This window comes from Pristis pectinata, chromosome 31 (genome assembly GCF_009764475.1).
Source record: "Pristis pectinata isolate sPriPec2 chromosome 31, sPriPec2.1.pri, whole genome shotgun sequence".
Lineage (NCBI taxonomy): Eukaryota > Metazoa > Chordata > Chondrichthyes > Rhinopristiformes > Pristidae > Pristis > Pristis pectinata.
The window spans coordinates 21,843,971-21,858,129 of NC_067435.1; the positions used below are offsets into that span (position 1 = coordinate 21,843,971).

Below are 14,159 nucleotides of genomic sequence, written 5' to 3' on the forward strand. Positions count from 1 at the left end.
CCGAGTTTTCCCACACTGTAAAGGGGAGGATGTTCCGACTACCCGCACTATCTCTGCAACAATATCGATCAGAACATAAACTCTTGATCGAATGCTGCGCTATTGATAAATTATGTAGCTTCCGTCCTGACACTGTGTGAGGGTATTGGGCAAGTCTGTAATGAACTGACTGTGTGAGGTTGTGAGTTGGAAGGTGAGGGCGGTTCTAGCTCCAACAGGACTGGAACGCAGCAGATCGAGAAGTTACTTTGTTAACCTCATCAGGACTGGAACGCAGCAGATCGAGAAGTTACTTTGTTAACCTCACCCTATCACTGCAATATTTGGATTACCAAGGATAGAATCTGGCTATCTATCTGCCTCCGCTAACCGTATGATTGCCTTTGTTACTTTAATGGCCAAACGATCCATTTTGCTTAAATGGAAGGATCCAATACCCCCTACTACTTTTCAATGGTTCTCTCATGTTTAAACTTGGAAAAAAAAATAGGAGTGGTACTGTTGATCCTTCGCTTAAATTTGAGGAAGTTTGATCGTTGGATCTACAGATTTTTTTACATATTTTATTGTTCTATATGATTATCCACGCCATGATTGTTCTCCCGATTTATTTGTATTACATGTATAAACTTTGATATTATATATTAATCTGTATTAATTTGAAAACTAATAAAGAGATTGAAAAAGAAGTTACTTTGTTAAAACCTGTCAAATCATTGGGGGTATTTAAAGGGCAGAAGTGGAGAGAAGATTCCCACATGTGGGAGAACCTATAATTTGTCGGGACAATTTAAAATATGCGGACACTCAATGAGAGTAATTTCCTCAATCGCTCCTAAGTCTGTGGAACTCAGTTCCTCTGCGGGAGATGGAAGCGGATGTTTGAATATATCTCATGCAGAGGTAGACAGGTACTCGCTGAGGAAGGAGGTGACAGGTTACCGCGGGTACGTGTGAATGTCGAGTTGTGGATCTAATGAACTCACGGCTAATCTGACTGAATGGAGGAGTGCGCTTGCGCGCTGAGTGGGGACTCCTGTTCCTAATTCGGATGTCGGTGTGTCTGTGTGTCCCTGTGGGGTGGTAACGAGGACTGTACTGAGAGCTTCAACTGTGGACAAGCCAACAAAGGCAAGTGTCCCATCCGCCTCCTCAACCCACAGACCCACCTGTCCCCCTACCTTCAGGGACCTGTCCACATGCTCCCCAGGGTCCCTCTGCTCCTCTACACTTCTTCACATTTCTCCATGTTCTGTATGTCCGCTGGCCATCCTTGCGGTCCCCACCTGCATCACCTCACGTTCCCCGATTAAACCTGTGCCCTCTAGCTTCCTCTAACCTGTGACCCTCATAACATGTGCACCCCAACAAGCATCCCCCTCCCACCCTCTAGCATCCACTGCTCAAAGGGAAGCAAAGACAGTCGAGGCAATCCCACCTTATTAATGAAACCCCATGTCCCAGGCGACATCCTTGTGATCCGCTCTGCACACAACACAGAGCCATCACGTTCTGCTTCTCCTCTGGCGACCAGAACTGTGCACAGAAAGCCATTTGTGGCCTAACTGGTGTTTTATATAGTTATCCCATAACGGCTATGCTCTCTGTTCCCTGCGCAGCTTGTGAAGACAGGTGTACAGTATCCTGTAATTTCATGGGACCTCTGTATTTGTAAACTTACAGCATCACTCTCTCTCGATCCCTGAACCCCCACCCCCCTCCCCCCCCCGCTCGTTACATCTCCCCTCCCACAGCACAGGACATTTTTGTGTGTGTGAATGTGGTATCACTACTTCAGATATTGGCGGTCAGTTTGAATGGAAACAAACAGACAAGAACCTGGGTACTGGCACTGTCATTTTAGATTGGGCCCAGTGAACTGAGGAATTATCCAGTCCCTGGATGGCCAGTACCGGGTCAGCAGGGGAGGTCGCCCGTCGCCGCAAACGGAAATAACTGCACGAAAAGCAGGGAAATCACAGCAAACCTCACAAATCTTCAGGAGAGACAAACTCAGGGGTTTCTGCTGCGCCCAGCCAACCGGATTTTCCCCCTCCCGTCTGCTGAGTCTCGGGTACTGGGGGAAGAAACCGTCCTCACCCGCACTGGATTGCATGTGATGCCACCCCACCCCATGTAGTTACCTGGTGACTGCCCTCTGAAGTGGTCCAGCAGGCCCGTCGGATGGATCAGAAAGGAGAACAAGAGTGAAACCGGTCCGGCGGCCCAGCCAAGGCCACCCTGCAGAATACCCCCATCGTCATCACTTCCTGGGCGCAGGGTAAGGATCCTGGAGCCCGTCACTGAGAGCCCAGGGAGAGCTCCCTCACCACACGGAGCGCAGCGGCCCAAGGAGGCAGCCTGGCCCCACCTTCTCCAGGGCAGCTGGGGAACGGCAATAACCGCTGTCACTGCTGCTGATGCCCACATTAAAAGACTGAGAGCAAACTGGGAGGTCTGGGAGTGTGGTGGTCGGGTGAGTAAACTGTTCAACTCTGACTGAAACTCCCTCCGTCCAACTACCCGCCCGGAGTTCAGGGTGCAAGACCGTCGACCTGAAACGTTAACTCTGTTTCTCCACAGACGCTGCCTAACCTGAAGAGTGTTCCCAGCAGTTCCTGTTTACAGTTCATGATCAGTCCTGTATCTCTGACTCCGGGATCCGTGTTGTCCCCGTCCGTCCCGGGACACACTGATCCCAGCCCATGGCCAATGTCCTGCTGGCTGCTGAGCTATGGGGAGTGCAGTAGTCATGGCCTAGTGGTTAAGGCAATGGACTAGTATAACCCACTGGAGTTTCCCCATGACGTTTCGAATCCTGCCGACTACGGGAGCAGCAGGTCCGGCAGGAGTAACCGGTGTAATTTTGAGGGAATGTTAATTGTGTGGAAATTCCATGTAATAAATGACACGGTTTGTACTGCGTTTCAATGCTTCTGTTATGAATTTGGGGCATGACCTGGAAATTCTCTCCGGTGCAGTGGGCCTGGTCACTCCTGACCCGGTTTCCAACCAGAAACGTTACCTCTGTTTCTCACTCCACAGATCTTGCTCGACGTACTGCGTGTTTCCGTCAGCTTCTGTTTTATATTTTCCTGATACAAACCATTGATGCAGGTTGTGCAATGCCGGGTCACAGCACCGGTCCCTGGTCACTGCCTCCCAACCAGGAAAGGCCCATTTATTCCCGTTTCCTTCAGGGTGTCTCTGTGGCGCAATCAATCAGCGCGTTCGGCTGTTAACCGAAAGGTTGGTGGTTCGAGCCCACCCAGGGACGATGGTGATCCTGTAGCTTTCGCTGTGCGTGTCATTGGCAGCTGGGTAACACTGCGCTGTCCGGAGGTGGCTGCTGCCTCACTGGGCTCAGTGGGAGCCCTCCTTGCGGGGTCTCGAGTCCGTATTTTTTGCTTCCCTTTCAACGCGATGTGCCTGCTTCCTCCGGCGACATCCTTGGATCTAGCGGACTTGCTTAGGTATAATATCTTGTTTTGGTTTAATTCTAAATGACCTCTGCCCCACAAGTTTTTCACGACGTGTGGCGAGAGCGCAGAACAAGGACGTGAACTTGGATGATGAGCCATGGTTGCACTGAATGGTGGAGCCGGAAGGGCCGAATGGCTGGTGCCAACCTCTGTTTTATACTCAACGGGTGAGACCCAGAAAATCATGCTGGTGATCTTGAGCTTTGAACAATTCCCGTAATAAGTCCCTGCTAAGAATTCTGACTAACCTCAGAACTGACTCAGACTGTGAAATCCAAACCTGATGTTGTCCCGAGCCACAGAGAGCTGGGAAAGTGACATCTGACATGGGTAAGTCACCTGTAATATTGCATCGCCCACTCCCAGAGATTGCGCCTCTTAATTTTACCTTGTACCTGTGATAGAGCACAGACAGCACAGTGATAGTAACAGTATGGGATGGGAAGGAGGGAGAAAGAGAGAGAGAGGGAAAGAGAATGGGAAGAAATAAAGTAGTCAGCGAGGGGAAAGAAGAGGCCAGCAAAAGAAACTGTGTTTAGTCAGAAAGGAAAACGGCAACAAGAATAAAAGAGAGAATAGAGAAACTATGCAAGTGTTTGCCCAACAGCAGAGTGGCGCAGCGGAAGCGTGCTGGGCCCATAACCCAGAGGTCGATGGATCGAAACCATCCTCTGCTATTCTTCAGCTGAACAGTTTGCAAAAGGACGCTGTCACTTCACACATCCCCACGATATACATTTCACTTAGAATGAAAATCTCGCGTTTCAATGTTAAAGTTCCTTTCATTCCATTATTCCATGTGGACAGGTTCGTTGGGGAGAACGACGGTCCCTGTTGGTCCAATACTATGGTCCAATACACAATGTTCTCTGCTGTATGACGCTGTGCTCTGATATAGAACAGAAAATGCTGGAAACATTCAGCAGGTCAGGCGGAAATCGAAAGCGAGTTAACGCTTCAGACCCGGGACCCGTCAGTGGAACCGGGACAGAGAGAGAACAAGTGAATGTTCAGCAGCAGAGAAGGTGGGGAGTGGGCAGTGGGGGGAACAAGGAGAACATCTCCGACAGGGTGAGTCCAAACGCATCACGTGACGGGGCTGTGGCACACACAGGACAGGCCGGCTTTACCCCTGGGAAGGGGAAACACGGAGACACAATGACAGACGGGTGACGGGCCGAAATGCCCAGTTCCGAGACAGCGGGAAAGGGTTTGGAGACGGTCTGAGGACGCTTTTCATCCAAAGGGTGGTTGGTGTTTGGACCTCACGACCTGAGGGTGTGATGGAGATAGGAACTCTCACAACATTGATGAAGTATTCAGAGACGTTTGTGGGACAGGTGCTAGAAAACGGGTTTAGCACAGTCGGGAATGTTACGGCCGGTGTGGACATTTCTGTGCTGTGTGACGCTCTGACCCTGTATTACACCTGCCAGTGCAGAAGCACCGGGTGCAGTCCGTGTGGGAACGGAGGGGGAGTGAGGGAGAGATTGCACAGGGTAAACATAGACAGGGAGAGGGAGTGAACAGATTGACGTCATTCAGTGTGAACACGTCATCTGGGACATGCTGGGATCATGGATCATAGAACAGTACAGCACAAGAACAGGCCCTTCGGCCCACCATGTCTGGGCCGGACACGATGCAGGATTAGACTAAACTCTTCTGCCTGGACATTATCGATATCCCCCCCCCCCCCACCAATCCCTGCACATATCCTTCCATTCCCTGTATATCCATGTACCTATCTAACTGCCTGCTAAACAACAGTATCGTATCTGCTTCCACTACTGCACCTGACAGGCCGTTCCAGACACCCACCAGTCTCTGTGTAAAACACTTGCCGCATACTACTGATTTAAACTTACCATCTCTCACCTTCAACGCATTCCCTCTAGTATTTTACATTTCTACCCTAGGAAATATATCTGACTGCCTGCCCCATCTATGCCTCTCATAGTTTTATAAACCCCTATCAGGTCTCCCCTCAAGCCTCTGGTGCTCCAGAGAAAACAATCCAAGTTTGTCCAGTCTCTCCTTATAGCTCATACCCTCTAATCCAGGCAGCGTCCTGGTAAATCTCTTCTGCACCCTTTCCAAAACCTCTACATCCTTGCTGCCATGTGTCCCAGTTTGCTGTGGTAATCTGGGACAGAGTGAGAACCCGAATCTGCAATGATCCGTTCAGCGATTTACCGGGAAAAAGGTGAGGAACTGGAATTCCTTCGCTGACCCACTGACCTTCTCACGGTGAGTTATAACTAATGAAGCAGCGATGGGATCCCGCTATGGAGCGAAATTAATTCAGCAAGTTACACGCGGATTAGCATAAGTAGAGCACTCGGGACCTGTACAGATCGTTGTTCTTTAAGAGGTTTACGTGTGACAGTCCCGATGTCGGGAAATTAAAACTCTGGAACCTGCGATGGCCGGGAATCGTACCCGGGTCAACTGCTCGGAAAGCAGCTATGCTCACCACTATACCACCATGGCCGCACCAAGGGGCAGGCCATTCGGGAACTGAACCGTCTCCAGTGCCGTTTGACCCTGTGACTCGATCAGCAGTCCCTAAACTGCTTTCTGACGGGTCATTCCTCACTCTGCTGCAGTCCCTGTTCCGTCCAGTTGATGTCACTTCCGTCCAACAGACCGGAGTCACACAGCTCCCAGTGATTATTCAACTGGGATCGGACCGATGTGAGATTCGATCCTGAGATAGTCGAAGAGTGATAAATCGTTTCCTGCCTCTCTCATCCGTAAATGGTAAAATAAATCCTAATCAGAAATATCCTTTTCTTTGTCAATATTTTTTATTAATTTCAAATAAGAAGTACAAAATGCATGAAACAAAGGGAAAAAAAGAAAATGTTACAAAATAGATTGTATTGAATCACACAATAAATCACAATGCTTCATATTAATAAACAAAAAAATCAATTGATATTGATGTTGGAATAATTTTATTATTAAAAAAAACTAACCCCACGACCAAAACCAAAGCTGTCTAGTAACATCCTAAAGACATAGTAGTATTGACCAATATCGGTACATTTAGCATCAAATCAGTGGTTTTAAAAGTAGTTCAAAAGAGGTCCCCATAATATTTGCAAGTTCAGAATAGATCCAGAAATAAAGCAACGGATCTTCTCTAAATTTAGATATGACATAACATCCCGTAACCATTGAGCATGAATGGGGGAAGCAGTTTCCGTCCTTTTAAGCAACACAGCCCTCCTGGCTGTAAGAGAAATGAAGGCCAATATGTGTAAGTCGTAAGTCTCCAGAATTACATCTTTTTCTCCAACAATCCTGAATAATGCAGTTAAAGGATTTGGCTTAAAAATATTTTAAAAAGTACGGAAAACTTTTGGAATACCTCTATCCAGAATTTCTCCAAACTCGGACATGACCAAAACATATACATGTGTCACAATAAGGAGATATATCTGAATAGAAAGGCGGTAACTTGTCTTAGGACAGGTGGGCTCTATGGACCATTGAACTGAAGGAGGGAGTGACGCGCACATAATGATGAAGTATCAACCAGTTTAAAAACTTGATTCCAAGTTTCCTCAGAAATTGAAATCTGCAGATCACTTTCCCAAGCGTTTTTAGTTTTGTTTGAAGGGACCTTACTCATTCCTGATAATCTACCATAAACCTGAGACATTGAAGCGTCATAGAAAGGCTTCAAATAAAAAAAAAATCATCTAATAGGTTCTTATCAGGACTTATAGGGAAGGTATGTACTTGAGATCGGAGAAAATCGCTAATTTGCAAATATCGAAAAAAGTGAGTTTTTGGCAAATTATATTTAGTTGCCAATTGTTCAAACGTTAAGAAATGTCCTCCAACAAACAGATCCTGAAAACGAGTGATAACGAATCTATCCCATTCTTTAAAAATCTATATCAGTCATAGAAGCTTTAAAGAAAAAAATTAGCAATAATGGGACTGGACAGAAAATCTCAATAAACCGTAGTGTTTTCTAAATTGTAACCACATCCTCAAAGCATGTTTAACTACCAAATTATCAGTTAATTTATTTATTGACAAAGGAAGTGAAGAGCCCAGCAAATAAATAATATTTTTTTAACAGAATTAACTTCCAAAGAGACCCATACTGGACAGGCCTCATGATTAATATAGTGTAACCAAAAAGTAAGATTTCGTATATTGACTACCCAGTAATATAACCTAAAGTTGGGTAAAGCAAAGCCTCCATTATTTTTAGCTTTCTGAACATGAACTTTATTTAACCTAGGATGTTTATTTTCCCATATGTAAGAAGATATAATTGAGTCAAGAGAGTCAAAAAAAGACAGGAATAAAAACGGTTAAAGCCTGAAGTAGACACATAAATTTAGGTAAAATATTCATTTTAATAGAATTAATGCGACCAATCAGCAATATAGAGAGGGGTGACCTATTTGGTAAGATCCTTTTCACATAATTCAATAAGGAAAGAAAGTTCTCTTTAAATAAATGTTTATAATTCTTAGCTGTAGTTACACCCAAATAGGTAAAATGATTTCTTGCAGTTTTAAAAGGAAGATTAATGTCGAATGGTATCAGACTGTTCAAAGGGAAAAGTTCACTCTTGTGTAAATTCAATTTACATCCTTAAAATTGGCTAAGAAATATCCTTTTAAACCACATGCAGTTAGGCCCTAATGGAAGCCCCATCTCTGGCCGGTCCTTGAACACAGTAAGTGACAGAATTACTGGAGAATCCTGAGGCCCCTTCAGTCACACAGTGAGGTGGGTGTCTGAAAGGCGCCACGTTTACAGTCAACGAACACATATACGGGTGGCTCTGAGAGTTCTCCTGTAACCTGACAACTGAATGATAGACTGCAGCCTTCTGTCGGTTCCTCGTTAATATCGTGGTCAGTCTCCCCGCCTGTCACGCGATGGGGAGATGCAAATTTCAGTTACCAAAGGGTTCTAATCCGACTGCCTGTTTTTCTCCACGGATGCTTCCTGGCCCGCTGAGTTCCTCCAGCATCATCGTGTTTTTCAAATACAAGGGGAATTTTGAATAAAGCAATAGTAAAAGCGATAAAGAGAATGATATTGAAATGATCAGTTCATCGGACATACGGAATGTAGAACAGGCCGGTCTGCAGTGACCCCGGGACGGAACAGTCTCCCATGAACAAGGGACTTTGTGTTCAGCCTCAGGAACAGCCGAAACACTTTGAAGAGAACGATCCCAAGTGGACATGTTCTACAGCGGACGGGTCCCGGGTGTAAAGCGGCCCTGTCCCTCCCCCAGCCCCGGACCCTTCGCTCAGACTGTGTTCAAAGTGAACAGGGGAAAGGTCCGGCTGGGCTTCCCTCGGTGACGTCAGGCGGACCGGAGCGCATGCGTCGTGTAGCCCTGCCCCCGATTGACAGCGGGCGGCAGCGCACATGCGCCGTGTGCTGCAGCTCCGCCTGTGAGTACCATTCCCTCAGCGAGTGGCGGGAGAGGGTTTAAAGCAGCCGGGAATGGAGAGCTCCCGGGCCCGGGGGCAGGGCGCTGACAGCAGCCTCCTTCCAGCAGCGCATCGCTCTGGGTGCGGTTCCGCAGATGGGCTCAGGGATCGGCACTGAGTCCGGACCCGGGGCAGTGGAGGCGGCGGCGGCTGGCGGGAAGTGGCGGAGTGTAGCAGCAACTGGGCCCGGAACATGGAGTGAGTGGGGAGGGAGAGGCTGTTCCCGGGCTGGGAGTGGGCAGGGCGGGGGATTCGGAGTGGGGAGGAGGTGCTGGTGAAAGTCACTGCTGCTTTCTCTCCCCAGACCAGGAGGGAAAGTCCCCGGTTCAGTTCCAGTCTCCCCGTGTGTGTTGTTACTTGACAGGGAGCAGTGGACACAGAGCCGGACATTCAGGGTGGAGCAGTTTTCCAAAGAGGGTCTGTTGCAGGCTCCCGGTGAGAAGTGCTGGGGGCACAGTTTAAATAGCGGCTGTTTGGCTCCGGTTGAGCGGCGAGTCCCACGGGAGAGGCGAGTGGAAATACTCGCTGTGTAAATCTCCCTGCTCCATGGGCAGTTCCATTCCCGGATCCGTACCGGGATGTGGCGGTGTGCATGTCCCTCAGTTGGGGTGGAGCTGCCGCCCTCTGCTGGTCGGCAGAAGCTGAGAGCTGCAGGGCCTCACACACTGGCACTGGCTGCACCGGCCACTTCACACAGCTGTCTGCCTTTTACCTCTCCCTCACTGATCCCGTTTCTTTTTCCTTCCCACAGGGAGAGACTTCAATCAACTCTGATGTTCCCTCCTCCCGCGGCACAAGGAACGGAGCAGCCGCTCCGTCTCTCACACACCATGTACGTTACAGAGCACAGAGACACCGACAGCTCATCAGTTCCACAGTGTCAGACAGCAGAGACATTCAGTCCCACGCTGAGCCCAAGACCCAGACGCACATTTCCAATACAACAGTTAAATAGTAGGAGTGAACAGGTCTCCTTAAAGATCATGAAAGGCGATTTTAATATGGAACCATAGGATATGGGTGAGGTCTTTAACGAATATCTCCCATCTGTGTTTACCATGGAAAAGAACATGAATGACAGGGAACTCGGGACAGATATGTCTTGAAGAGAGACCACGTGATAGTGGAGGAAGTGCCGGAGGTGTTAAATGCACAAAAGTAGATAAGGCCCTGAGGCCTGACCAAGTGTATCCTGGGACATTGTGGGAAGGTCGGGAATACATTGTGTCACCCCTTGTGGAGATACTTGTATCGTCGATAGCCACTGGTAAGGGGCCGGAAGACTGGAGGGTGGTGAATGTTGTGCCATTATTTAAGAAGGACTGCAAGGAAAAGCATGGGAGCTAAAGACTGGTGGGGCTGAAAGTTGTGGTGGGACAGTTATTGGAGGGGTTCTGAGAGACTGGATCCACCTGTATTGGGAAAGGCAAGAACTGATTATGGATGGTCAATATGGCTCTGTCTGTGGGGAAGTTGTGTTGCTCGAATTTGGTTGAGATTTTTCTTTGAAGAGGTGATCACAAAGGAAGATGAGGGAAGTGTGGTAGATGTTGTCTACATTTGACTTCAGCAAAGCTTTTGACAAGGTCCTGCATGGTTAGCTGGTCTGGAGAGTTAGATCACATGGTATCCTGGGTGAGCTGGTCAAATATACACAATATTGGCTTAATGGTAGTAGACAGAGTGTCGTTTTTCAGCCTGGAGGCCTGTGACCAGACTTGTTTGTATCATAATCATTTATATGAAATATTTGGACGAGAGTGCAGGTGGCGTGGTCAGTGAGATTGCAGAGGATAGTAAAATGGGGGGTATAGTGGATAGTAAAGAAAATTATCTAAGATCGTAAAGGATTCTTGATCAGTGGGCCGACGAATGGAAAATAAATGCGAGATGTTGCATCTTGGTGAGACAATCCAGGCCAGGACTGACACAGTAGATACTCGGTCCCTGGGAGTGTTGTAGAACGGAGAGAGCTGGGGGTGCAGGTACCTCATTCCTTCAATGAGGCAAAACAGGTAGACAGGGTGGTGAAGAAGGCATTTGATATGCTTGCCTTCATCGGTAAGAATATTGGGTACCGGAACTGGTACACGCCGTTGGGAAAGCTGCATCTGGAGCACTGCATACAGTTCTGAGTGTCCTGTTGTCAGACGGAGGTCATTCAACTGGGGAGGGTGCAAAAGAGATTTGAGGATGTTCCTGGGACTGGGGGACTTGGTTGATAAGGAGAGGCTGGATGGGTGAAGATTATTTCCCTGGAGTGTACGTAACCTTAGAGAGGTTTAGAAAATCATGACGGACAGAGGTCAGATGAACAGCCAATGTCTTTTCCCCAGGGGAGGGGATTCCAAAACTAGAGGCACAGTTTTAAAGTGAGAGAGGAAAGATTTAAAAGGGACCTGGGGGCAGGTTTATCACACAGAAGGTGGTGAGTATATGGAACAAGCTGCCAGAAGAGGTGGTACAGGCAGGTATGGTTACAGCACTTAAAAAGCATTTGGACAGTTCCATGGAGAGGAAAGGTTTACAGGGGTGTGGGCCAAATGCAGGCAAATGGGAACAGTTCAAGAAGGCCACTTGGTCGGCATGGACGAGTTGGGCTGAAGGGCCTGTTTCCATGCTGTATGACTCTGTGACTCTAAGGCTGCTGGTGTTCCAGAGCTGGGAGCAGAGTCAGCAGTGAGAAGGTTGTAGAGAGGGTTTGGGAGTGTAGTCATGGTAAGTGAATGGGTGAGGACGGGGCAGATGGAACAGAATATGGGGAAATGTGAGGTCATCCACTCCCAGAGGAAACATGGAAAAGGAGAGAACATTTTCCACGGGGACAGAGTGAAATGTTCAGAGGGACCTGGGTGTCCTTGTAAACAAACCACTGAACGTTACCATGCAGGGACAGCAGGTAATTGGGGAGGCAGACAGGATTTTGACCTGTTATGCAGGAGGATTGGAGAGCAGATGTCTCACAGGGATTATATAGGGCCCTGGTGAGAGCGCACCTTGAACATTGTGTCCAGGTCTGGTCACACTACCTCAGGAAGGATCTACCTGCAATAGAGGGAGTGCAGTGACTGTTCTCCACACCGACTGGACTGGTTCCAGGGAGGGCAGGTCCCCTGTGTGAGGGACAGTGAGTGGGCTGGGCCTGTATTCTCTGGGGTTAAGGAGAAGAAGGGGAGATCCAATGGAGACTTGCAGATTTGTTGGAGGGTGTGACAGACCAGATACAGGGAGGGTGTTTCTGCTGTCTGTGGGGTCTGCAGTGAAGGGTCACAGTCTCAGAATGCGGGGTTCGACCTTCAAGGACAAAGTCCAGAAGCTGCTTCCTTCGTCAAGAGGATCGTTCACCTTGATATTCCTGACCTGTGGACTGTGGAGACCGAGGTTTCAGTGTATTCAGTGCTGAGACTGATAGTTTCTGGGAGATATTTAGTCATCCAGGGAGTCGCTGTACCTGTGGGTAGAGCAGAAGGGTGCCGCTGAGGTCAAAGACCAGCCGTGACCTCATTGACCGGTGGAGCAGGCACAAGGGGCTGAATGAGAACATGAGGAACAGGAGGAGTGGGAGAGAGGGACGGATCAGAGGGAAGAAACAATTTTCAGCACGTTTACACACATCTAATTCAGTGGCCCTGATAAACACGTCCCTGGCTGTTCAGAGCAGCATGGGGGTAAATAGCAGAGCCCTGCCCATCATTTCCCAGCCCTCTCTGGCTACAGGTGGGGTGCTGGAGGACTGGAAGGCTGCTGACATGGTATCGGTGGTTACAGAGGGAGACAGGGACAGACTGAGTTATTACAGGCCGGTCACCATCACAGCAGTTCTGGGGGAATTACTGGGGGGAAATTCTGAGGGACGGCAGGAATCACCACTGAGAACGGCACAGGATTGGATTCTTGGATTGGGAGTGGGCTTGCCCATGGAAGACAGAGGGTGGTGGTCGATGGGGCTTATTCTGGTGGGAGGTCTGTGACTTGGCTGGAATCGTGGATGGGTGGGTTAGTAGTTTGCAGATGACACAAAGATTGGCGGCGTTGTGGATAGTGTTGAAGATTGCCAAAGGATATAGATCAGTTGCTGATATCGGCAGATAATCAGCAGATGAATTTTAATGCACCCAAACGGAAGGTGTTGCACTTTGGGAGATCACATCTAAAGGGACAGTACACAGTTAATAACAGGACCCTGAGCAGTGTTGGTGCACAGACACTTGAGGTCCAAGACCATAGCTCCCTGAGAGTGGCCGTACAGGTTGATCGGGTGTGTCACGAACCAGCAACAAAAGAAACACACTGAGCATGATTTAGTGTTAAAAACTATTTTATTAATCACTACTTATGATAATACGTAAAATAAAAGTAAAAGTGTTAGTATGTTAGAATTCAAAAATGTTAAACCTTGAACGTTAACCCCAAAACTAAACTCGTCGTGTGTGTGTGTGTGACAAAGTCCAAAACTCCCAGTTCCTGAATGGTTCTTAAAGTTCAGTTCCGCAAGCCATAAGGTGAAACATGAGCAAGGGCTTCTTCAACAACCACCGTTGTCTGAAGATAAGATGTAGATGTAGAAAAACATAGAGAGAGTACATACGAAATCCAAATGTTCCACGATGGAACCCAAACGACACTCCAGTGTTTACTCGGTAGTGACTTCCTCACCCCGAAAAGCATCCGAATCGTGGTCGTCCACACACAAATACCTGTTACCTTCTACAGGTCAGCAACAAAGTGAACTCCACTGGATTACTTCCAACTTCCATACATGGATTTCAGTGGCAAGCACAGTTATTGTTTCTCATCCATCGATAGAGAAAACAAGCAGGCTGGTGTCTCTCTCCCTTCTCTCTCTCTCCTTCTTCTTCTTCTTACTTCTTCAACAACGTCATTACGTCCTTTATCTTCTATTGACGTAAGCACGCCCCACACACACATACACACACACTCTCTATCTTAAAGGGACTTTCACTGAGTCAGTAACAGGTGGTAAAGAAGGTGCCGGTATAATCCGAGGCCGCCGAGTGGGATAATGGGGACAGAGAGACGGTGAATACGATCACTCTATTTATTTGGTTTAGAAATTGTTAATAGCAGAGATTCATTGATTCCCAGTTTCATAGCGCTTTACAGCACTGAAACAGGCCGTTGGGCCCTCCACATCCATACCGACCAGTGGGCACCCATCCGTATTCACCCCATCTCC

At 48.1% G+C, this 14,159-nt stretch overlaps 1 protein-coding gene and 2 non-coding genes across 4 annotated transcripts in view; 2 read left to right on the forward strand and 1 right to left on the reverse strand.

Annotated features, from left to right (window-relative positions):
- The window catches only part of LOC127584842 (histone H4), a 1,041,564-nt gene that overhangs the window by 1,012,042 nt on the left and 15,363 nt on the right, over positions 1 to 14,159 (reverse strand). The gene's annotated exons all lie outside the window — the stretch shown is intronic.
- On the forward strand, positions 3,204 to 3,277 carry trnan-guu (transfer RNA asparagine (anticodon GUU)). The gene has a single exon. It is a non-coding gene; the product is annotated as a tRNA-Asn (tRNA).
- Positions 4,088 to 4,159, forward strand: trnam-cau (transfer RNA methionine (anticodon CAU)). Its single transcript has one exon. It is a non-coding gene; the product is annotated as a tRNA-Met (tRNA).